Here is a 25,957-nt window from a genome sequence, read left to right as displayed (position 1 = left end):
GGTCTCTACCAAATCAATGTTAAAATTAACCTTATTTCTGTATTTTTTGTCTTGGTAACTTAATACTAAAAAAGTCCAATTCATATTCATAAGCAGTTGCAAATGATAATGGAATACACTTCTATTAAAAGAGATTCTGGAGAAATTTTATGTTGACATCTATACAAAAAATTAACTTGGCAGCAAAAATTATTGTATTGGTGATTGATTCCTAATCTCTTAAAATTTGATATCAGATACATCTACAGTCACAAATATTTTCTGTCACACTTAAAAATATCAAAGAATTTAAACATACCTTATATTTCTAGCAACATTTGAAAATTTTTCTACCTCAATGAAATGTAGAACAAAATATAATGCTTAAATGTGTAAAGGTGGTTGCACAAATGTATAGGCAATACCCAGGAAGCAAATTTAACAAAAAGAGAACTGAAAGTCAAGAGTTCTTAAGCATAGACAGACTGTCACTGTCTTAGTAGGGGTTGCTGATACTAGCAGGAAAGTGCTTGGGTTTAGGTGCACAGTGGGATAAAATGTGAAGCCTTGGGTGTCTAAACTGCAACTTACTCCTTACAGAAACACCAGTTTCTTGCAAAAGAATTATGAGGTAAGTTTGGTAGTCAGACTATGAATAAAAATTGACTACTACCCGAAACAACCAAGTAATTATGTTATTAACAAATTATGATTCAAACACAACTGCTCATTGGTAGTTTTGATCCCATCAAGAAAAATAAAACAATACAGATTCATATCAGAGCTTTACTAATCTGTCAGTGGGATAAGAGATTTCTTTGCTGTAGTAGCTTTTGAGAACAAGAAGAACATTTACTTGCTCAATTTTTGTGTGATTCACTACATAGTAGCTAGAGATCCAGTAAATTTAAATTTCATCTCAATTCCTAACACTTTCTACATTGCTTTCTTAAATCTAGACCAAGAGTCCAGTACAAGAATAGAAGTTTTTGTATGGTTCCTGAACTAAACATGTTTTTTTTATTTGTTTGTTTATTTTGTTTTGGTGTTACATTTTAAATGTTACTAATCAAATAAAAGAATATGCAACAGAGATTATAGTCCACAAAACCTAAAAATGTACTAACAAGCTTCTGGATTAGACAATCAACCAACAGTCAGCCAAGTCCTGACCTGTAGTGTTTTCTGATTTCCTTTGGCAACAGTCCTCCATAGCAGACTTCACACTGTGAACATGACACTGAATGTTTAACAATGGGAAGAACATGCAGTAGCACACCATTACATGGTACTTTGCAATAAATATACCACAAAAGAAACTCTTACCACATAGATAATAATAGTAAAAAGCACTAGAACAATCAGAAACAATTACTCTTGCATATTCATTACTTTTGTTCTTGAATTTATCTTAATTATAAGTTCATATGATTCAACATTAATAATAGCCATGTTTAAGAGGCAAAATTGCTAAAAATTTAAGAATCATCTCTCAGTGTGAGCTGACTACAGCACACCATTGTGTAGGGTTACACCTAAGCAGGTAAAGGCTATACACATTACCCACAGATAAAAACTCCATGAGTTCATATTCCCAAATAGAAGGTTTCAGCATGTTGACATTGCCCATGGCAGCACTGGGATTTAAGGCAATGTATCCAGGAGTAGACAGGCTATGAAAAGGACCAATGAAAAGGACCTACATTTATTTTTGCATGCAGTGGAAGCTTCACAAACTGAAAACAGAAGATAAAGCCTTTCTCATATGCATGCTGAGATATATCAGTGATTTCAGGTAATAAAGGGTAGAGAATTTGATTGGTTATAGAATCTTGGGAGCAGAGGAGAGTGAGTAGTTAGTTCTGCAGAGTAGCCTGTTCCTCATTCTAAACAAGACCTGTGGTGGTTTTAAACCATGTCTGAAAATTATTTGGCACTTTTTTCATCAAAAGGTGGAATCTATATCCCTTCATTGTGAATTTGAACCAACTTAGTGACTTATTTGTATCTAATAAAATGCAGCAGAAGTGATAGAGGCTGGATCATAAAATGAATATAGCTTTCACATTGCTTGTTGGAAATATTAGCATTTGAAGTTTTTAGCTGCCTTGAAAGAAGTCTGACAACCCTGAGGAATGTATGCTAGGAAGAAGCTAGCATGAAGAGAGTATGTTTAGGAATTATGTCTGAAAGCCCCAGTTTAGATCCCAGTTTTGACTACCAGTCATGTTAATAAATATGTATCAGAGTATTCCAGTCTCCAGTCACCAAGACACCCCAGGCATTGCATCTTCCTCAATTGAGACATCATGGAGCTCAGATAAGCCATCTTTGCTATGCCTTGTCTAAACTCTCATTGAGAGTAATTTTACAATTTGCAAATGGCAGAAGTATAATATTTGATGCTCACAATGAGACAGTTAGGTAGGTTGGATTGGCATTATCATCACCTTCATTTTGAAGATTAAAAAACAAAACAAAAAACAAACAGGAATTTATAGGTTACCTGTTTTGAGATTATATAGCCAAGATGTGACATGCTGACATTACAATCTTGATCTTTGGACTGCAGAGTTTATGCCTTCTCTTGTTGTCTCCCATCTGGATACTGTACTTAGAATAGCCTAAGAAAATAAGATACACCCAGAATTTAAAACAAGGTCATAAAATATTGAATGAAATAAAATTGTTTTTGAGTGAATATGAGCAGTCATCTCCTGGAGAAGAAATCACAAAAGATAATTGATCTATAGATTGATGGTGATACATGAAGTTATCATTTAAAATTGAATCAATGAGAAGCATCCTAGAATTTTAATGTTATAAGGAATATAATAATGATATAATATTTTAAGAACTTATTTTTTAAAAAAATGAAATAAGACAGAATAAAACAAAAAACTTGCCATTTGTTTCCTGTCAAAGGGTGTCCTGACTGTTTAATGGTGCTCTTTCAGTCTGCTCATAAGTATGTCCTTATGATAAAGAAGAACGTCCTTCATACTAGCCCAGTTTGATGACATTGTCCCTATGATCACCTTCATTTACTCTATATTTGGCAAAGCACTTTTGGATTTAAATTTATCAGCCTAAGGAAACTGTCCTGCTTAGAAGAGAACATAAAATGAAGTTGAAGAAGCATACCATGCTCATTTGATGGATAGTATTTTTCAATGTAGAGGAACGTTAGTATTTTGATGGTCTTATTCTCTCTCTCTCATCTTAAGAGTATGCATCAGCTCCCAGGCTCATTCCTAACCCAAATAGTCAGACATCCTGTTACAGAAGTAAGACAGCCATCTCTTGAATCATCCTAAATACAAATAGGAAGTCACTGGTGACCCCTCTCTCCACCCCATCATGGGAAGCACAAAAAGGCAAGAGTTCACTCCATCTTTCATGACTTCACTATTAGGTTATTTTGGCAAACACATACCATCAGTAACTTCTCACTTCTTATCTCCCTTCCCTAAAACTTTATTTTCTGAAACTTGGAATGGACCCACCATTTGACCCAGCTATCCCACTCCTTGGTTTACACCCAAAGGATTTAAAATCAGCATACTACAGTGATGCAGCCACATCAATGTTCATAGCTGCTTAATTGACAATAGCTAGATTGTGGAACCTACCTAGGTATTTTTTAATTGATGAACAGAAAAATAAACTATGGTATATATACATAATGTAATATTACTCAGCTATAAAGAAGAATAAAATTTTGGCATTTTCTGGCAAATGAGTTGGAGAATATCATGCTAAGTGAAATAAACCAAGCCCAAAAAACCAAAGGTTGATGTTTTCTCTGATAAGTGAATGATGATATATAACAGGGAGAGGGGGAAAGAAAAATGGCAGAACTTTGGATGGTGCAGAGGAAAATGGGGCAGGGGTGGGTGAGGGAAGAAAAGACAGTGGACTGAGGCAGTATTACCCTACCCTATGTATATGCATGATTACATGAATGGTGTGAATCTACATTGCATACAACCATAGAAATGAAAAGTTGTACCCCTTTTGTGTATAATGAATCAAAATGCAGTCTGTAAAACTAAAGTGTCTGTAAAAATAAAAAATATTTTAATTCGGGCTGGGGAGATAGCTCAGTTGGTAGAGTGCCTGCCTCACAAGCACAAGGCCCTGGGTTCAATCCCCATCACTGCAAATAAATAAATAAATAAATAAATAAATAAATAAATAAAATTTTTAAATAAAAAAATAAAAATAATTTTTTTTCTCATTACTCCTCCTTTCCTTTAGATTAAATGCATTATTAACAATGAATAGGGTTTCTTTAATTCCATTCTGTAACTGGGCTTCTCAAATAGAATTTACTTCTCCTCTCTCAAATGTTTTCATATATATTTTGCACAAAGACTGCCTTGGAATATTTCATTCATGAAAGGCACAAAGTATGTAAAATATTTGGACTGATGTTCTTCAAAATAGAAGTGATTAGTTATGATGCTTCGGATGTCTAGAATGGTATGTGCTCTGTACAGGTCCTAGTGCATATGGAAGCCATTCGACTATTTGTTAAATGAATGACTCCAGAAAAAGAACACCAGACTAAAAGAAAACATACTTTCCTCAATGATGAAAAAAAAAAATTAAAGTTTCATTTGGTCTCAGATTAACAGGTCAAGTCTTTTAAGGAAAGGATTTAAACATGATACCGAAAATTTAGCTGTTTCTAAATATATTTCTGAAATTCTGCTTAAATGTTTCAATCTTGGGCTTTAAGGTCTTATTTTTAGGATACCGAGGCTTTCACTGTAATGGAAACAAGTAGTATCAGCTTCCCCGCCTTCCTCCCTCCAGGATTTAAAATTCTCGAACACCACCCCTATTCTAGTAAATCCGCAGGCCGAGTACGGAGGAAATGGCAAGAAAGTAGGAAACCGGCTGCATGGAAACCGCAGAATGGAGGGAACGTGCGAGCGAGCGCTAGGGTGGTTGGAGGGAAAGGAAACCTCCTCCTGACTGCCGGGAAGGCGCTCTTCCGGTGACGCCAAGCACTCGCGGTGACGTCACAGTCGTGACACGCGGGGGACGCCGTTGCCGTGGCGACTTCTCATCATCTCCACTCCATTCTGTGCCCCAGGCCTCGGGCTGACCTGAGATGGCCCAGGCGCCCTTCCCCCTGCTGCGCCGCCCAGGCCACCCAGGCCGCGCCTCCCCGCGTCCCCTGCGCCTCCGCCCTCGGCCTCTTCCCGCCCTCCACCTACCTTCTCCTCCCCGCCCAGCGGCGATGCTGGGACAAGGCTCTCCGTTATAAGATGGCGGAGCTGAGCGGAGGCGGCGCTGAGCGGAGGCTGCGCAGCAGGGCCAGGCTCTGTTCAACGGGGACATGGAGTCGGAGGTTGGCGCTGTGGCCTCTTCCACTATGGATCTGGCCATCATCCAGGAGGTGAGTACCAGCACCCCCTGCCCCCCTCGCCTCTACGCGCTAGGCTGACTGGTGTTCTTTTGGGGGAAAGAGACGGCGGCGGGTCTTTGGTGCCCTGGGCCACCTTCTGCCGTGGGCTCCGCGGGGTGGTTGGTGGGCATGGTCCCGGTGTCCCTCCCCGTCATATGGTTTTTTGCTTCATAAACACACAGTGGCCCCGGGGGCGGGGGTTCCCTGGCCCCTACCCCAGATGTGGGGATTGGGCGGCGAGACTCGGGTGGACCTAGAAGGTCACGCCTGGAGGGGGGGCTCAGTCCCTGCATCTCTTTGCGGCTTTAGTTATTTGGGGAGGGGGAGAGTGCGGCTTCCTCCACGTGGAGGAGGTAGGTTTACGGCCTGTCTGGGGCCCAGGATACTGCTGTGTGGTTGTGACCCGGTCTTGTGGATGGATGATGGGGCGCATCTGCCTCTCTCTGCCCTCCCTGACTCTCCTCCCACACTTTTCAGTCCGCAGTCCCTTCTTCCATTTTTGTACTTGTTTGGGGGAATTTTTTTTTTTCACCTACTTTCTCGGCGGACAGTTTTGATTTTTGATTTCGCTTTCTTACTCCCAGATTGAGCTGTTTCTGCTGCGTTTCTCATCCTGATCTCTGGTCCCTGGTAATGTTCATATGTTTGTCAAGTCCCCTGTCACTGATCCCTCATTCATAGTGTTTGTCAAGTGCCCTGTCGCTGACTGGTGTCCCCCATCCAACCTCATCTCTTGCCCTGCACATTTTTCCATTTGTCTGACCTGCCAGCTTCCTAACCTCAGCTTCCACTGAAGAACATTTTTGCAGTTCTCTTACCCTGGTCCTCTCCAGGCCCTCTGCTTCATTCCACTGCTCCCTTACATAGTTATCTTCAGGAACCCTTCTGGACACTCTAAAGATACTCACTTTCTGAACCCTGAAGCTGTCAAGATTCACTCAGGTTCCACTTGACTCATTGCACTCTTACATAATTGGCACCTTTTGACTAGTCCCTCAGTGTGCATTCACATCACTTTCTTCTTCTTCTTCTTCTTGTTTTTCTTCTTCTTTTTTAAGTAAATTTGATTTTCTTATATTGTCCTCCTTTTTGTCCTATTTTTTTTTCTTTTCCTCTTTAATTTTTGCCTCTTTTCTGTTTTTGCACTATTAAGCCTCTTGTCACCTTGTCAGGTTACTTAATTTACATTTTTATTACATAAACTGCACTGTATTCAGTACTTGGTACCTTACCACATAGAAAAATATACACTATTATACTTCACAAGTAGTAATGTAATATCTGACCTAACTGTCCTATTGACTAGATGATGTGGCTTGCTATGTAGTCTTTGCTCAGAATTCTTTTCCTTCCTACTACTTACATCTTGTTTCCCAATTCTCATAACATCTTACTCTCATTTCAGCAGTTTTCTTTTTCCTGCCTCCTCATCATTATTTTGGAATTTAGTCTAATATATTTTCTTTATTCAGTAGCAGTTTATTGTTTTTCATCCTTTTATACCATCTGTCTCTGTGCCCAGTATGTGTTCTGTACATCCTTTGATCTAGTCTAAATTTCCCCTTTTTTCTTATTTAACTTAAAATCATTTCACTTTCCAGTTTGCATTTCTGCTCGCATCACTTCCTACTAATAGCTACTCATTTGGTTCAACTGCTTGGATTCCCAGGATAAAGCTCTTCCCTTCATCCAGTTACTAGTTTATTCTGTTTCCCTTTCCTTGTTACCATTCATTCTTTCTTGTTTCCTGGATTTGGTACTTAACTTACTGAAGCTTCCTCTTGTCTTCCCCACACCTTCACATTCCTTCTTATTTATAAACATCTTTGTTCTGTTGACATGAAAATTTATTTTTAGTATACATTGTTTTCAATGGATAAATATGAGGAGTCACATCTGCTGTCCATTTTCTCCTGGAATTGAATATGCTTTTGTCTTATCAGGCACAGGTGCCTTTGGACTTTACTTAGTCTGCCCTGCATGTGTTTTTGTTGACTTGTATAGATGTTTGAAGGCTGCTACAGAGAAGAATAGATGAATTAATGAGTAAGTGTCATGAAATTGTAATTCTCTGATACACCATTGTTTACATTGAGAATTTAGTTTCAGAGTTATTGGGACACTTTACAATTTGATAGAGAAGACTTTTGTTAAGTTGAATTTCTGCCCTGCTATTTCACTTAAAAGGGCCAGGTTGTTTGGAATTCTACCTGCTGAAGAGTGCCCTAGGTTAGCACTAGGGCTATGGTTTTCTATATTTGGCACACTTCCTGGGCAGTTCCCACATCAAGTGCTTGAGAACCTCTAGGCTAGAGGAAGTTAAGTTTAAATTGCCAGCAGTTGGAAAATATGTTTGCATCATTTGAAACTGTAAGGATATTTTTAAATTTTATTTAGTAAAAAACTAATGTTTCCCACTGATTCCCTCCACCCAGCTTTTGATGTTTAATGAATAGTTTATCCTCAATGTTTTTTATAAGAACTAATAATAAAGGTATTTATGTGGGGGATATAAATGATAAAAAATGGACCTCTTTTGAGTGTAGATATTAATATTACAGATGACAGAATTCTTTCAAGATACAATTTTTAATTTGAAGTTGATATTCAGTTAAAATTGACATGTACTATGATTTTTAAATTTTCTTCCTTGTACTGTACTAAGAGGAATATCATACAATTGTCAAGGACATGGGAAGACGTGAAAATTTGTGCTTGTGTGTAACAACATATTCTGAAGATTTATCTTAACTGACATTAAAATATAAGCTTTAAAAAATGTTTCAAGAGGAAAATTTCATCTGTGTTAAATAAATTCTAATTACAGAGGGAAAACACATGTTGAAAAGTCAGAAATGTAGGTAGAAAAAGAAAATAAAGTCATCTATAATCTTAACCACTGAGATAAAATTACTATAAACATTTTGGTGTATGTCTACTCTTTCTGTGCTAATGTAGTACACTGTATGTGATTTATAGTTCCCCCTGCCCCCACCAGAGATTGAACCCAGAGCCTCACACCTGCTAGGCATGCTCACTACCTCCCTTGTGTCCCCATCACTTTTTAATTTATTTAGCCAGGGTCTCTCTGATTTGCCCAGGTTGTCCTTGAACTTTAGATCCTTATGCTTCAGCCTCTGAAGTAACTGAAATTACAAATGTGTGCCATGCCCAATTTGTAATTCTTTTGAACTTAAAAATATAGCAAAGCTTTTTATATATCATTAACTAATCTTGATTTAGCTAATCAGCTTTTCTGAATATGAGGTTATTTTCAGTTTCTTTTACTGTTGTCAAACATCTGGGATATAGACTGTAGATTTTAGTTTTTAAAATTATTTTGAGGTATGTGGCGGGCAAGACCCGGGACCCAGGGTTATGCCACATGCATCCAAAGATGGTGACTGGCAGAGAACCAAGGGGCATGTTGAATGCGCCTTGAGAAAAACAGGAAGCATTTACCATTGGCTGTATGATAATTAGTTCAGTTGCTTAGTGCGTGGACAGATATACCTTACATGTATGCTTGAGCTTGTGATCGCTTGACCTTTAATGGGTTTGGATGGACATATCTGATTACAATTGCTTATGCATGAGACTGCTTATATATTGAGAGTGTTATCTGAATAAAGCAGAAGCTGCTTCTTGAACTTCTGAAGAGTACTTGTGATTTTGTCCTGCTGTTTGGCGGCAAGCGATAAGTGGTGGCCCGTAAGGGGAATTGGTGAGCACTCAGGTAAGTAAAAGACAGTTTCACTAGCATAATTAATGAGAAGGTTTCTCTATTTGAGGAAACAGTTGCCTTAAGGTTTTAACGAGAAGGTTCCCCTAGTGAGGGAGTGTAATGAGAAGGTTCTCCTAGTGAGGGAGCATAAGGAGAAGGTTCCCCTAATGAGGGAACTTAACAGAAGGCTGTCCCAAGAGACAGCAAAGGACATCCTATAGTGAATGAATATGTGTAAGCTGTGTGTTACCTTTTTACCTTTTCTTGTTTGATTTCTGTTTGTTGTTGTGGCGATATGGACATTAGTTCATTTCTGTCTGACTGCCAAAAAGCCAAAATGTCAAGAACGGTTAAGAGAAGGAGAAAAAATATTAGAAACTGTAAAAGAAGAACAATCAAGTCGAGCTTCTGAAAGAGAAAGAGAAAGTTCAGACTCAGAACAGGAGCTATCTGAGACAGAGCTAGAAAAGAAGTTCCCTCAGTGGCATTTAACTCCTACTGTACCGTGACCTCTGGCGTATAATCCAGGTTACCAATCTTTTCCAAGTTGTAGGAATGCATGTAACTGCAGCACAGGGGCAGCCCCCAGACAGTGGGCTGATGTAGAATCTCAATTAGTGTTCCCAATATTCCCAGTATTTGAAGATCAAAACAATCAGAGATATCATCAAATATTAGATATAAAATTAGTAAAACAATTAAAAGAGGCAGTTATGTCCTAATGAGTACATGCTGCATTCACCATTTCTTTATTAGAGAATGTTGCAAGTCAAAATCTTACTCTGACTGATTGGTGTAATTTAGCAAAAGCATGTTTATCTGGGGGACAATATCTCATGTGGAAAGTGGCTAACCAGGAGTTATGTTCTGATACTGCCTGATGTAATGCAGTTGCAGGCAATCCTCAATGGGATCTAAACATGCTGACAGGCCAAGGACCATATGAAGGGCAAGGTAATCAGATTAATTTCCACCCTGGTGTGTATCAAAAAATTAACCCTCAACTTTTAATCTATCATTATATGGATGATATTTTGCTAGCTCATAAGGAAAAACTTGTCTTAGAGCAATGTTATAATTCCTTACTAAAGTCACTGGAAAGATGGGGTTTACATATTGCTATGGATAAAGTACAAATGACGGACACCAAAAACTTCCTGGAATCTATCATAAAGACAACTATGGTTAAACCCATAAAAATTGCCGTTCGTGTGGACAAGCTTAGAACTTTAAATGATTTTCAAAAACTTTTGGGTGATATTAATTGGATTAGACCTTACCTTCATTTACCCACCTGAAGTTTGGGCCCCCTGTTTGATATTCTTAAAGGTGATTCTGACCCCCTTTCTAAGTGGGTGCTTACCTCTAATGCTCGAACAGCTCTCAGGCTTGTTGAAACAGCTATGGAAAATGTTCATCTTGATTGTATTGACCTAGCTAAGCCTTTATCATTCATTGTCTTGGCCACAAATAAGTTACCCACAGGAGTGTTTTGGCAAAGGAGTCCTATTCTATGGGTTCACATGAATTATGCCCCTAACAAGGTCTTATCCTTGTTTACTGAATCTGTGGCAGAATTAATCCTTAAGGTGTTAAAAGTATCCCTTTCCGCCTTTGGTATTCAACATGTCACAGAAATTCCTTATAATCCTACTGGACAAAGCATTTTTGAGCATGCCCATTTAATGCTTAAAAACATGTTTTTTAAACAAAAAGGGGGAATAGGGGCATCATACAGATCCCCAAAAGACAAATTATCTGTTGATTTGTTCATCTTAAATTTTTTAAATCTCAATTCTGAGGGCTGATCAGCTGCTGACGGTCATTCAGAGCCTAATAAAAAACATCTACCTCAAGTGCTCTGGAAGGACATTCTATCGGGACAATGGAAAGGCCCAGATCTGGTATTAATCTGGACCCAAGGATCTGTATGCGTTTTCCCACAGGACGCACAATTGCCAATTTGGGTGCTGGAGAGATTGGTCAAGGCCTCAGCAGAGACCCAAAGACAGGAAGAACATGAGGAGGCTTCCCCCACTGATGGTGTTGGCAATTTCTCACCATGTTAATGGAGGAGACTCATGTGAACTATGGGGGATATTAAAGATGTGGCCCTATCTTGTACCTCTTACCAACTCTTCTATTCTATATCCTCCTATTTTTACAACAATTGGCCACATTTCTCCAGTCTGCTGTTCAATGGGGAAAAGAATGGTTTGGGTTTTTGTCCAGGGGAGGTCTATTATGTGTTGTATCTGTTCTGTGCATACAGTGTTTATACAAAATGCGTATACATCGGCACAGAGAAACAGCCATTATTCACCAAGCTCTCATTGCAATTGATGCTGGCTCATCCCCCCAAGTCTGGTTAAATATGATGGACTGGTAGTCAAAGATGGGTAAGATTCATGGGGAGCTCATACTGACCTAAGACAGGAAATGAGGGCTACAGCCTCATTGTCCAATGACGGGTAAGGATGTGACTCCATCCTGGACAACCTAAGACAGGCACAGTCTCTTTTATAAATAGAAAGGGGGAGAGGGATGAACAGATCTCATGTCCTGTATTTTTATTACTTTGTAGGACTTGAATTAGAATATGGTGACAGGAACTTATTAAATGTTTATTAAATGAATGTGCTTATACTTCGGTCATTAAATGTTTACTTTTAGTCATTCATATTTCCTTGATGTGTCTTTCAGGCTGTTTGTGAAGTCTCTGTTTTGTTTTGTTTTTTTTTTTTTTTCTTTCCTGTTTGATTTGACTGTCTTTATAAATTACAGAACCCCTTGTACCTACCTCATGACTAATTTGTTTGTTTTTCTGTGGTCTGGAGGTTGAACCCAGAGCCTTATGCATGCTAGGCCTTTGCTCTATTACTGAACTTCATCCTCAATTTGATGTTGCTTTGTTTGACCTTGTGGTGCATGGTATAATATGAAAATAAGATACAATAAATACATCGAATGTAAAAAATGTGTGATACTAGGATATTACTCTGGTCCTCTTGTACTGTTTCTGTAGAAGGGTGTTTCTTACATTTGGATTACAATTGCAATTGTATTTTCTCATTTTCAAGATCTCTTATGGACAATTTTGGTTAGGCTGTGTAATTATGATAATGCAATGACTAGGGAATATTCTGGGATGGGATCTCCTTTATAAGAGGTCCACTTTATTTGTGAACCAGGAGTTATATTGCATCATATCCCTGAAAAGTGGTATTCCCACTAAGATAGGTGTTGTGCAGTTCTGGCTAATGCTGTTAATATTTGTCTAGATGTATTCAAAGGTTTGCTTTATGTAAAAAATTATGCAACAGCTGATTTTAGTATTTGTGTTCCCTTTGGTACACTTTTCTTTCTTTTATGAACTCCTTTAGGCATCCACTTACTCCCTATATTTAGGAAATTATCTGATATTGGTCACTTATATTTGTTGGCAGTTGATTGTCAGTAAACAAATGAAAAAGTAGTATTGGATGGGATACTTGAATGTAGTAAACCTGGGCATAAATTTGATTTAATTATATTTTGACAATAGAAACATTATATTAGGATAACAAGCTAGAGTAGTCTGACTTTTCTTGTTTTTCTGAGCCCTGCTTTCCTGATTAGGATGAATAGGTAGCAGATTTAGCTAATAATACCTGTGTTCTGTGAGTGATGAGGAAGCTGCATCTTTTTTTGGCTTTTATTTTTCAGCTGGGATTGGACCTAAGGACACTTAACCACTGAGCCACATCCCCAGCCCCTTATTTATATTTTATTAGAGACAGGGTCCCTCTGAGTTGCTTGGGTCTTGCTAAGTTGCTGAGGCTGGCTTTGAATTCACAATTCTCCTGCCTCAGCCTCCTGAACTTCTGGGATTACAGGCACATGCTAACATGCCCCACCATTTTTTGGCATTTTCTTAAACCTGCTGCCCACCTTGTAAAATGAGGCAACTACTTGGTTTCTTCCTTTTCTTTTTTTCTGTAATTATAAAATGTTTTCTCCTTCAGAACTGACAAAGTGAATTTTGTTTTCATACCTTGATATTTAATTTAGCTGAGAACTTATTGAACATTTTGTCATAATTCTCATTTTGTGAAATTTTGGATGTTCCTAATTTCAATATTTCTGCCTCAAATTATCATTAAGAAAAGACTTTTTAAAAATCTCTTACTATTTCTCAGGCCTTAAATTATTATTATTTTTTTGTTGTTCATTCTCTTTATTTCACCTATATTGGTTATTCTGTAAAGTCAAAATCGGGAATATTATAGAACTTCTGGTTTCAAAGTAGGTGGGCCTGTTTGGGAGTTATTCTGTCTTTTTACAGTTAGGTAGGGCTTTCTTAATTGTAGTGTTAGAGATAAATTTGTTAGTAAAACAAAACAAAAAACTTAATTTGTTCCATTCCTTCCTTAATTATTTTATGGAGGCATCAATATGTTCTTGGAGGTAGTTTTTATTTTTCAGTCTCTTTGGGCTACTAACCTAATTTACTATCATACTTAATTAGCATGATAGTCAGAAGAAACTCTTAATTTTGTGTGTACCCTAACATTAAGCAATTATTTTTTTCATCCCTCTACCCTCTGATATTATCTTCTCAAGTGTCATAAACTGTGTAGAAAATTTAATCAACTTGTGTCTAACACAGGGGTTAATGCACATTGCAAAGAGTCATATGGTAAATATTTTAGGCATTGTGGCCAAAAGGTTCCTGTCAACAACCTCACAACAATGTTACTATAGCTCAGAAATAGCTAATAGTATATAAATGAATGAGCTTGACTGTGTTCCAATAAAATTTATTTAAGGATGCTGAAATATGAAAGTCTTTTTTGAGGAATGGGAGCACTGAGGATTGAACCCAGAGGTACTTTGCCATATTCCCAGCTTTTTAAATTTTTTTGAGGGGGCAAGTTCCAGGAATGAACTCTGGGGCACTCAACCAATGAGCCACATCCCCAGACCTATTTTTTATTTTATTTAGAGACAGAGTCTCACTGAGTTTCTTAGCATGCCCCCACCCCATTGCTAAGCCTGACTTTGAACTCATGATCCTCCTGTCTCAGCTTCCCAAGATACTAGGATTATAGACAGACACCACTGCACCTCACATGTAAGTCTTGATATGTGTTTTGCACATTTCTCCTCCACTGATTTGTGGTCTAATTTATTTTCCTACATGTCTTTTTAAGACCAGAAGTTTTATGTTCTTTTTCTTTGAAGTGCTGAGGATTTAACCCAGGGCACTATGTGTGCTAGGTAAACTGTATCACTAACCTACAAGACATAGTTTTATTTTTTGATGAAATCCATTTTATGAATTCTTTTATGGTTCATGATTCATAAAGTTTTTTCATAAGATTTTTATAGTTTTAACTTTTATTATGTCTATGATCCATTTGGAGTTAATTTTTTATTTATGTAGTTGACCTGTTGCATTTGTGAATTCAGTTGAACATAGGTCAGAAATATTCAAAAAGGAATGGGGGTGTAGCTCAGTGGTAGAGCTCTTGCCTAGCATGTGTGAGGCCCTGGGTTCAATGCCCAGTACTGGGGAGAATTTTTTTTTTTAATTAATTGAGTTGGGCTGAGGTTGTGACTCTGGTAGTGAGCTCTCCTAGCATGTGTGAGGCCCTGGGTTTGATCTTCAGCACTACATAAAAGTAAAGGTATTGTGTCTGCCTACAACTAAAAAATTAGAAAAAAATGAATTGGGTCTATACTGAATTAGTACAGACATTTTTCTTGTCATTGTCCCCTAAACAATACAGTGTAACAACTATTTCTGTAACATTTACATTGTATTAAGTATTATAAGTAATCTACAGATTATTTAAAGTTTATAGGAGTAGGAGGATATGCAAAGGTTATGTGCATATTTACCACAGCATTATATGTAAGGGACTTGAGCATCCTACAATTTTGGTATCCCTGGGGGTTCTGTGACCAATTCCCTATAGATACCCAGAGGTAGCTGCAAATTATAAGGTAGTGGTTGAGGTTCATTCATTCTTTAATGTAAGATGTCCAGGTGTTTATCATTTTTTAAAAAGACTCACCTTTTTCTATGTAATTAATTTTATTTGTTAATAAGTAACAAATTTTGCATTTGTTGAAATCAATTGCTTATGTTTTTTTACTTTGGATTCTATGTAGTTTTACTGATCTTTGTCTGTTCTTAGACTGATACCACATGATCTTGATTGCTATAGCTTTACAGTTAAGACTTCAAATAAGGTAAATCCCATTGAGAGAATTTTAAGAGCTTTGAAATTTGATTTTTAAATTTTATGTTTTACTGAACACTGGGAAGAAGATCCATAATTTTCCTTAGATTCCCAAAGGTATCTTCTACTCCCAAAAAACTTAAGATTCACTGCAGTATAAAGTTAATACATCTCTGTCCTGAATTATATGGTGTTAAGTCTCATGAAAGTTGCAGGTTAAAAAATAGTTTCATCAAAAATTAATTTCCTTATAAGAAATCGATGAGATATTTTAATGGGTTGCATAAAGTGTCAACCATTTCCTTTTTCTTTTTTTTTTTAACCATATTGTAAAAATACTAACTGTAATCAAGGTACATGTTGGAGTCTGGATGTGTCATTCAGTGCTGGAGTGCTTGCCTATATATGTGAGACCCTGGGTTCAATATCCAGCACTACAGGAAGAAAAAAAAAAAGACATGTGGGGGAAAGTGAGTAAGTATTTATTAAGATGTTTACTCACCAGAGAAAGTCATTGAATATGTCAATTCAGCTTTGGAAGATAAAAGATCACAGTAGCAGCTATGTTACTTTCCATTGTAAGAGTTCCATCTGCTTTAAACCTGTATCATATTCTGTGATATTTCAGAATTAACACTCTTCTTAATTTTAGAGGCATCATTAAACTTGTTATTATTTTGCTAAGGATAAGTATAAGGAGGTGGTGGTTCATATTTATACCTTTTTTTCAGTGGACCATAGGCCCTTCGCCTTGTTATATTATACTGGTGATAGCTGTTTACTGCTTAGCCTTAGAGCCATTTGTACAATACTAAAGGATATGTCTAGTCATGATTTTCACTTAAGAATTAAAATACAAAGAATCAAGAAATACATGTATGTGAAGCCTAAGCCTGGAATACCTGAATTGAACAGGGTTGTGTGATGATTGAAGAGGTAGAAATTACTAGGCCTTTTTTCATGTTCTAAGAAGTGTTCTAATTTTTTTTTTTTTTGCCACCTTGCAGAATTTTGAAACAGCACATCCAGGGAGGGTGAAACATTTTGACAGGTGGTTTTCAGCTGTTGTTAAGTTAGTGTGTTTAAAAAAAAAAAAAAGATATCCATCTCATTGTAAAAAACCTTGGTGTTTAAATTGAGAAATACTCATTTTGGTTTTATTTTATTGTACTACATATATAAAACTTTTAAATTAATATCAGACATTTTTTGCTATTTTTAGAATAACTTAATTAAAATAAAATGTTGATGCTTAAAATTAGTCACCTTGAGTATTTTAAGCAGTTTAGCATACTGATTGGGATTATTCCTCCATTGACCTAATATTTCCTGCCTTGAAGTAATTATTTTGCAAAATAAGTTTTGGTTGGACTTATAGATGTACTTTTTAATATTAAAGGGGATTGCGAGTATCAGTAACATTGTAAAGTTATTGGAACTTATACTTTTCTGTACATAATACCTGACTTACTCCTTTTCCTGTTTCATGGTTCATATTCTCTAAGAAATCTCTCTGTTGCTTAGAGGGGGGTAAATCAAACAATTTCTAATACAACAGTCTTAAGTAGATGTAATTATTTTTAAAGTGTTCTTGTTAGCCTAGTTTCTGGTAATGTATGAAGGGAATTTAATTCCCATTATTAAAAATATTCTGTATTTTTTATGAATACCAAGCAATTACTGCCTTTGTGCCTTTTTAAATTGTAAAAAGATGAAATACTATTGTTAAATACTCCTAAATAACTCAAAATTGGTTTTTGTTTTTGGTGCTAGGGATTGAACCCTGGGCTTTGTACACTCCAAGCATGCACTTTACCATTGAGCTGTACCTCAAGTCTTATTATTTTTTAATACATCTAATACTATACTTACAGAGAACTTCAGATAGGGAACAAAATAAAATTCAGAGTAGTTCTTACATTCCTATTTTAGAGCCATTGAAAGAGTTCATTTCCTCTTAGGTTGTACATGTCTGCCTCTAACATTGACTATCCATTCCAGTGTTATTACACATGCCTTCTCCTATTAACAGAAACTTACACAACCTCAAGTAAGTTTCAGTATGTATGATTCAAGTCAGTACTTGCCTTTCACTGGCATCTCTTGATTTCCCCACCTCCTTTAAGTTAAACACTGAACTTGGTAACCCAAATGTGTTAAGTGGATCTTAAGAGTGGTTTGAGAGGGGCTGGGGAGATAGCTCAGTCAGTAGAGTGCTTACCCTGTAAGCACAAGGCCCTGGGTTAAATCCCCAGCACCACAAAAAAAAAAAGAAAAAAAAAAAAGAGTGGTATGAGAATAAGGTGAAGTGATGAATAGTAAAAACCTTCACAAAATTAAATTAAAGTACTCTTAATTATTTTTCTGATTTTCAAAACAGGAGGTAAGCATATTTCAGATTTTCCTTCAGAAATATTTTTTATTTTTTTAAAGTCCAGTGACATACTTAGCACAGGTGCCTAGTAGTTAAGAATTTTTAGCAGTCCTTATGACTGACCTGTTAGAGCTGTTTGAATGTTGGCTACATTACACTAATGTTATCTTTAAACTGCTTTTGTATTAAACACAAAAGGGCATCATATTGATATATTGGGTAAGCAATCCATGGGAAAGAGGTAAAACCTTTTAGTATGATAGTAGAGAAATTGTATGTTAGGGCTTTTGGGGGGATAATAAGTGTTATGATTTGTGTTTTGGCATTTTCATAAATGTGGTCACTGTTTATTTGCACAGTCATCCAAAACTACATTGGTGACTTTTACATTGAATCATTTCATAGGACACATATTCATGAATTCAGTAAATATCTGAGTACCTGATATATCCCAGATAGTACTCAGAGTATTTGGAAGTATGTTTGAAAACAAAGGTCTCTGCCCTTATCTAGCCACATTCTGGTGCAGCTGTGTGTTAGGGGACTGCAGGGCAGACAAACCATAGACACACAAAAAAGAATTTATGTAATATATTTGAAGGTAATAAGTACTATGGATAAATGAAAGTAAAGCAGGTTGGAGTTGGGGGATGTAGATTGCCATTTATAACAGGGAAATCAAGGTAGACCTTAATTGAGAAGGTGTCATTTGACTAAAATTTTTAGAAGATCAGGAAAAAGTTCACAGGTTCTTTTGACAGAAATGTGCCTTCCTAATTCAAGACACAAGGAGACCAAGGTTACTAGAGTAACTCAAATACTGAAAGGTGAGTAGTAAGAGATGAATTTCTGGAGGGGTGGGGGAATAGCCAAGGGCTACTGTAGGGACTGACTTTTGTGTTAAAGGGTAGCTAGTTGGTGCGTGCTCATAATCCTAGCAGTTCAGGAGGCCTAGGTAGAAGGATTAAAAGTTCTAGGCCAACCTGGGCAACTTAGGTAGACCCTGTCTCAAAAAAAAAAAAAAAAAAAAAAAAAAAGCTGAGTATGTAGCTCAAAGTACAGTGATAGTGGTTCAATCCCCAGTACCAAAAAAAAAAAAAAAAAAAAAAAGATTTAAAAAAGAAAGGGAAACTGCTCAGGGTTTAGCAGCCAGAACTGAGTGCCAGAACTGAGTGATGTGATCTCACTACATTTTAACAGCAGTACTGTGGTTGTTGTGTAGAGAACAGAATGTAATGCTGCAGGATAGAAATTGGGGGACTAGGGTTAGTCCAGAGTGGTGCAGTAGAAGCATCAACTGGTCACATTTGGAATGTTTATAGAGAAGGTCCAGTGGTATTTTTTGATAGATTGAACTTGAGGTATGCAAGAAAAGAAGTATCAAGGGTGAAGGAAAAGACAGGTGGAGAATTCAGTTTGGGAGCTGGGTGTGGTGCCACATGCCTGTAATCCCAGTATCTCAGGAAGCTAAGATCAACTAAGGAGGGTAGGATCAAAACTTCAAGGCCAATTCCTGCAACTTAGTAAGACCCTGACCCCCATAAAAACACAGGTTGTTTTGAGTTCAATCCCCAATACCACCACCACCCAAAAAGTAAATAAATAAACTGTTTGGAGCTCTCTAAGATGTTGAGTAAGTAATTGAATATGAGAATCTTGAGTTTTGGAGTGGGGACATGCTACAGAGTTCACCATACCCATGTCTCATTTTCTTCTTGGTATACAACTAAACAGCACTTCTCCCTTGCTTACAGTTAGTTGTCATATGATTGAATTCTAGCTAGTGAAATGTGAACACAAGTGATATGTACCGACTGGCTGGAATGGAGATGATTACCAGAATACCAGAATATGTTGACAGTTATGTGTTACAAATGATAAGCTGTGCACAGTATAGTTTCCAGAGTGTCGGGAAAAGGACCACACTGCTAACCTGTTCAGCCATCTAGTACTGTTATATAACTAAGAAATACACTACATAGTGTTTGAGTTCTTACCATTTTGGGGTGTTATAGCAGTCAGCCTATCCTAAATTAATGAATTTAGATGGTATTTAAAGCTATGAGACTGATGTTTGCCCATCAAGAGGATGAGTATAGAAAGGAAAAAAGAAGAGATCCAAATTTGGAGAAAAGAGTCAAGAACCTGAGAAGGAGCAGCCGGTGAGGTAGGAAATCAGATGAAGAAAGTTTATTAATAGGGAGTGGTCAAGTGTAAAATTCTGCTGAGAGGTCAATTAAGATAAAAAGTTGAGAATATATCATGGAGTTAACAAAGTGACATTATTCCTGTTGTCTACACAAGAATAAAGCTAAGGGAGTTTTTGTTTGTTTGTTTGTTAGTTTTTGGATTGGAGTGATTTTAAGAAAGAAGGGGAAATGAAGATAGTGCTGTATGGTTTGGATGTGGCTTGTCCCCCAAAAGTTCATGTACTTGATCCCCAGTGTGGTGGTATTGAGATGATAGAACCTATAAGAGGTTGGACCTTGGGCTGGGTATGTAGCTCAATAGTAGCATGCTTATCTAGTCCTGGGTTCAGTCCCCAGCACCAGGAACAAACAAAATAAAAACAGATATGGGACTCCACTGTACAAAATGTGTTAAATGCTATCTCAAGAACAGCAAGACTATGCCTCATTGCCTTGACCCCCTTCTGCATGGTGCCAGTTCCCTTTCTGCTTCTCTGCCATGTTGTGATACAACTAGCTTCCCTCATCCATACTCATGTTGTTTGAATTTCCCCTACCCACTAGAATTGTGAGTTGAGTAATCCTTTTGTATTAATTATCCAGCATTGGGTATTTGTTATAGGAACACAAAATGGAATAAAACAGTAGGGAAGTAGGGTCAAGAAATTTTTTTGATGATGAAAAAGTAAAGACATAATGTACCATAAATGAACCATTAGATAGTAAAACATCAATGATTTCAAGGTGAGGTAATTGCTGAAGCAGTGTCTGTGAAGAGGCAAGAGAGAAAATGATTTAGTGCACAAAGAAGGATTTTAGTCCCATTGACTTTCATTAGAATACTTCATGATCACAGGAAATAAGGCAAAGTATGTGCTCACAAGTTGTTCTAGGTCAGTAGATAATGATGGTTCGAGTCTGATGGGGTCTCTTGCAGTTGCTTCAGCCTTTTTTCCTTAAGGAAGTAAGGTTATCAGCCTGGGGTAATAATTTGGAGATACGGTATTTCAAGGTAAGAAATGAGTGTGTTAAAGTTTTTTTTTTTTTTTTTTTTTTTGGCAGCGTGAGAGCGAATTGAGTAATGACAAGTGGTAAAATTGATAAGCAACATTAAGTTATGAAATATCTGTACAGCATTGTGGATCTCCTGACTTTTTGGTGTAGGTCCTCAGAGTTAAATGTAACTTGTCAAGGCAGTTTAACACTTGGTATGAGTCATTCTCATTTTGACTCAAACATAGTATCATTGGGAAATAGAACATGAATTATTACTTCTCCTTGAAGCATCTGCCATTATCCTGCCATAAATTTAAGCTAAATTCTGAGAGATCTGATAACTGAGTTTTCTTTTTAAAATTTTTCTTCATTCTATTAGGTATTTGTTTTGTCTATGTAGTAAAAAACAAAGAAATCACTGCGTCTGACTTTTTTATTCTATATAGTGACATTATTGCTATTGTTACTTTTATTGTTACTTTTTTGCTCTTAATTTTGAGTTGTCTTAGCCCATACTTTTTCTACTGAGTGAAATATAGATTTGTTCCCCATCCTAGTCCTCCAAACCTTTCAGACTTAACTCACCTACCATTTATTGTAGAAGGCCTTCATAACCTCTAAGGCCTAATTTGTCCTCTCCTTTTATAGCATCCCAGAATTTACCTATATCATTTTACTCACCATTGTATTTTAGTTTTTTGTTGGTGTCCACTTCCTCTTGACCAGTACTGTTCAGTCATACTTTCAGTGATGATGGAAATGTTTTTTGTCATCCAGGGGGTAGACACCAGCCATATATGTATGCAATTATTTTGCACTCAGAATTTGCACAATAGAACTGAGAACTCAATTATTTTAAAATTTTAAATGGTCACATGTAGCTAGTGATTACCTTGATCAGTACAGCTCCCTACTTATTTATTTATTTATTTATTTACTTATTTATTTATGAGAAAAGAATCTTTGTTGCCCTGACTGGTCTAGAACTCCCAGAGTTGAGCAGGTGTGCCTCAGCCTCCTGAGTAGCTGAGACTATGGATATACAACACCCAGTTTCTCTACCCAATTAAAGTTGAGAATCATGTGGGATTCATATTTAATTTATCATTGCTTAACATTGGAGTTACTGCTACTTAAGTGACTGAATGCCTTTTCAGTACTCTTGTCAAAATACTTACCAGTCAACTAGAGTATGGCAATTTCCTTTTCTAAAACTTCTGCCTTTAACCAGTTTTTCAGTTTGTTTACAGAATTACATTGATTTATGCAGCACTAAGTTCTTAAGTCCTGTAAAGTTAAGGGATTTTCTTCCCCATTAGGACTAAAAAATCACATACCATAAGATTACTTTAAAGATTGTCTGAGGGCTGGGGAGTGCTGAAGAAGTTCATGGGCCAGGCTTAGTTAGTGAGGCAGTTTCTGCTTCAACAAAAACACTTCTACTTCATAAGTTAATATACTGTAATTGTGCTTGATTTCATTTGAAGAGTGGAAAAGGGCTTCTAAAAGATAACTGTGGTGTGTGTGTGTGTGTGTGTGTGTGAGAGAGAGAGAGAGAGAGAGAGAGAGAGAGAGAGTGAGTGAGTGAGAGTGCATGCATGCATGCTTGTACATGCATGAGCATGAGTATATGTGTGATACTGGAGCCAGATCCCAGTTGCCTACATGCTAGACATGTGCTCTACACTAAGGGCATCCCTAACTCCAAAGATAACACTCTTAATTAAGGTGACAAGTCATGCACATGGTAGCATATGATTAAGATGGAGAATTTCTAAATGCTATAGGAGTTCAGAAATAAAAGACTATTTTGGGCTAATGGGGTCTTGATGTGAAGTAATCTAGGCAGGTAGAAGAAAGTCAAAAGGGTGAAATAGACAGTGGAAATCATATTTACAAAGCATTAGAGTTTCAAATACATATAGTTTTTGGTAAATAAATATAACAATCTGATTATAGTTGCAAATTCTATGATGTAAAATTTGACTAAATTAAATGGGACTGGATGGTGGAAAAGAAGGATAAACTGAAAAAAATGTGCACTTTCTTTTGTATGCATTGGGTAAAATCTTTTGAGATGTTTTGTTTGTTACCAAGATTGGAGAAGGGGACACTGTCAGCATTTAATGAACAAGATCCAGGGAAGTTAGCCATCTCACAATACTCAGTATAATCTGTACATTTAAAAATTATTCCAAATAACTACATGATTTTCTGGGTTTCAATGATGTGGGTGAAAAAATAACTATAATTATCTGAGCTTAGAAATTTATTTTACATATAAGGCATTTGTAGAGCACACAAATTTTCAGGAATTCAGATATTATGTATGTTGGAGGAAGATTAAAGTTTTTATCTTTGAAAACTTTATCAAGAGTTCTTCATCACTTTAGAGGATGTGGGGAGAAAGGTACTCCCATACATTGCTTGTGAGAGCTGCAAATTGTAACCACTCTGGAAAGCAGTATGAATATTTCTTAGAAAACTTGGAATGGAACCACCATTTGACCGAGTTGTACCACTTCTCAATTTATACCCAAAGGATTTAAAATGAGCATACTACAGTGATGCAGCCACATCGATGTTTATAGCAGCTCAATTCACAATAGGTAGATTGTGTAACCAACCTAGATGCACTTCAACAGTTGAATAGATAAGGAAAATGTGGTACATATACACAGTGGAATATTACTTGACCATAAAGGATGAAATTATGACATTTGCCAGGAAATGGATGGAATTGGAGACATTATGCTAAGTGAAATAAGCCAATCCCCATTAACCAAAGGCCAGTTGTTCTCTCTGATGTACAGATGCTGACTCACAGTGTGGGGGGGCATTCACCAGACTGGAAAGGGCAGAGTCAGGGGAGGGGTGATGGGAATGGGAATGAGTAGAATAAATTGGACATAACTTTCCTACATTCTTATATAAATCCATGACCAGTGTAACTCCACATCATGTACTACTCCATGTATATATGATATGTCAAAATCCATTCTACAGCTATGGATAACTAAAAAGAAAAAAAGAGAAGTCCTTCCCAAAGGAAAAAATAATTCATCTGAGAACAAAACCAAAGTCTGAATGTTCTCTCTGCTCTGTGGATGCTAACACAATTTGGGATGGGGATGAGTACAGATGTACTTTGGATTAGACAGAAGGGAATGAAGCGAGGGAGGATTGGGATGGTAAATGTAGTAGAATAAACCAGACATTATTTTTCTATGTTCATATATAAATATACCATTGTGGAACTCCACATCATATACAACCACAAGAATTGGAAATTATACTCCATGTATGTATGTCAAAATATATTCTACTGTCATGTATAACTAGAAAGAACAAATACAAATTTTTTTAAAAAGAAAATTATGTAATTGATGGCTTGTACACAAACACTTGTACAGTGTTTGTGACTCAAATATTCTTCCCTTCAGTCTGAAGTTGTAGGTCTCATAGTCATAGTGGTTCCATGTATAATATAGAAGCAAGCAACTCCTTATGCTGTTTATCATAATAATTATTTATACATTTTAAAATATAAAATATTATAAATTTTTAATATAAATTGTTTTCTTTCATATGATTGGTCACATTAGTATTAATAAGTAGTAGGTTTTCCAAATCACACTTATGCAGATGATCTCTTAATTTCATTTAGGATAGTTACAGGAATTATTACAAAATAGTTGTTATAAAAAGGGGAAATCATTTCTGTTCTCTGTAATGGTGGACTGGGATTATTATGACAAATTTTCTGATGAATAACCTAAAAATTTTTGAATTTTTTTTTTTTTTTACTTGACCAGCTGAAAAGATAATGGGGCACTGTCAGGCTAAATTCTAGGAAAGAGTAGGAACCAAAGAAATAAGTAAAGAATGAAATGGGTTTTGCCCTAAGGGTAGTTTCTACTCTATATATGTTTGGACCTGGGTTTGGTAGATTTTTATGGGGTGAAGAGGGTAGAAGTGATGGCCTAATATTCATCTAAAGTCAGTGTCAGAAAAAGCAATCTCATTGTTAGATGGATCCCCAAGGATTATCATTAGGTTATCAGCAAAACAGAACTAAATTGTTTGCCCATTCTTGTACCTCAGGGATCAAAGGAAAGGTTGAATGGAGTAGGGAAAGAAATGAAAGTAAGAAAAACAAATCTTTCAAATTGTGAGGACAGTTTTAGTCTTCACACTGATTTGCTGCCCAGGTTTGCTGTGAGTAGTCCATTGACCCTCAATCCATTTATCATGATTCTTAGTTTCAGACTAATGGTATTCCCAAGGCCTGGCAGAAGGAAAGGCAAATCATTTGTGGAGAAAGACTTTCATTCTCAGGGAATTACCATCAATAATTTTTCAAGGACAATGAATAGTATGTTGTCACAAGTAACCAGGCACAGTAAAAATAATAATAAGCAAAATTATGTTTAATTGTAATAGACTACATGTTATATATCTGTAGAATTTTTGAGCAGTATAATTTGTGCACTTTTCTTTATGGACTTAAAAGAAAGCTTTTTAAAAATAGAAAATAACCAAGTGTGCATTCACATGGCAATATGAATAAGAAATAGAGCAGAAATAGATCCACAAAATCCTCAGATGTTGTAAACATCAGATGAATTTAAAACAATCGCTGTTGAGCTTAAAAGAATTGAAGACAAGCAGAGAAGAAGAGACTGTAAAGAATGACTTCCTAGACTTTGGGAAAAAAAGTAAATTCCAGAATGAAACTACTGTATACCAAATACACCTAAGTGAAAGACTTAACAGATTGTACTTAGTTGAAGAAAGAACTGATTTTCCTAGAAAATAAGCCAGAAGAGGCTTACCAGAATATAATCCTGAGAATCAGAAAGCTGTAAAATATTGAAGAGGATTTAAGAGACATGTAAGGCAGTGAGACCTGATGTTTAATAAGAGCTTGGTCAACTTTGTTTTCAAGATTAAATATTTTTTCTTCCATGTCTGAGGTTCTGTCTTCTAGGTGTTCTATCCTATTGTTTATACTTTCTATGGATTTTTTAATTTGATTTATTGTTCCCT

The 25,957-nt window shown here is 36.6% G+C and overlaps 1 long non-coding RNA gene across 1 annotated transcript in view; it reads left to right on the top strand.

Annotated features, from left to right (window-relative positions):
* The first annotated feature begins 5,289 nt into the window (after positions 1-5,289).
* The window catches only part of LOC124975581 (uncharacterized), a 144,510-nt gene continuing 123,842 nt past the window's right edge, over positions 5,290-25,957 (top strand). The window contains exon 1 of the long non-coding RNA XR_007106904.1: positions 5,290-5,389. This is a non-coding gene — a long non-coding RNA (uncharacterized LOC124975581). The remainder of the gene's footprint in view (positions 5,390-25,957) is intronic.

The sequence above is a fragment of the Sciurus carolinensis genome, unplaced genomic scaffold, assembly GCF_902686445.1.
Source record: "Sciurus carolinensis unplaced genomic scaffold, mSciCar1.2, whole genome shotgun sequence".
Taxonomy (NCBI): domain Eukaryota; kingdom Metazoa; phylum Chordata; class Mammalia; order Rodentia; family Sciuridae; genus Sciurus; species Sciurus carolinensis.
The sequence above is the reverse complement of the archived record's forward strand: the minus strand, read 5'-3'. Positions and strand labels throughout refer to the sequence as shown.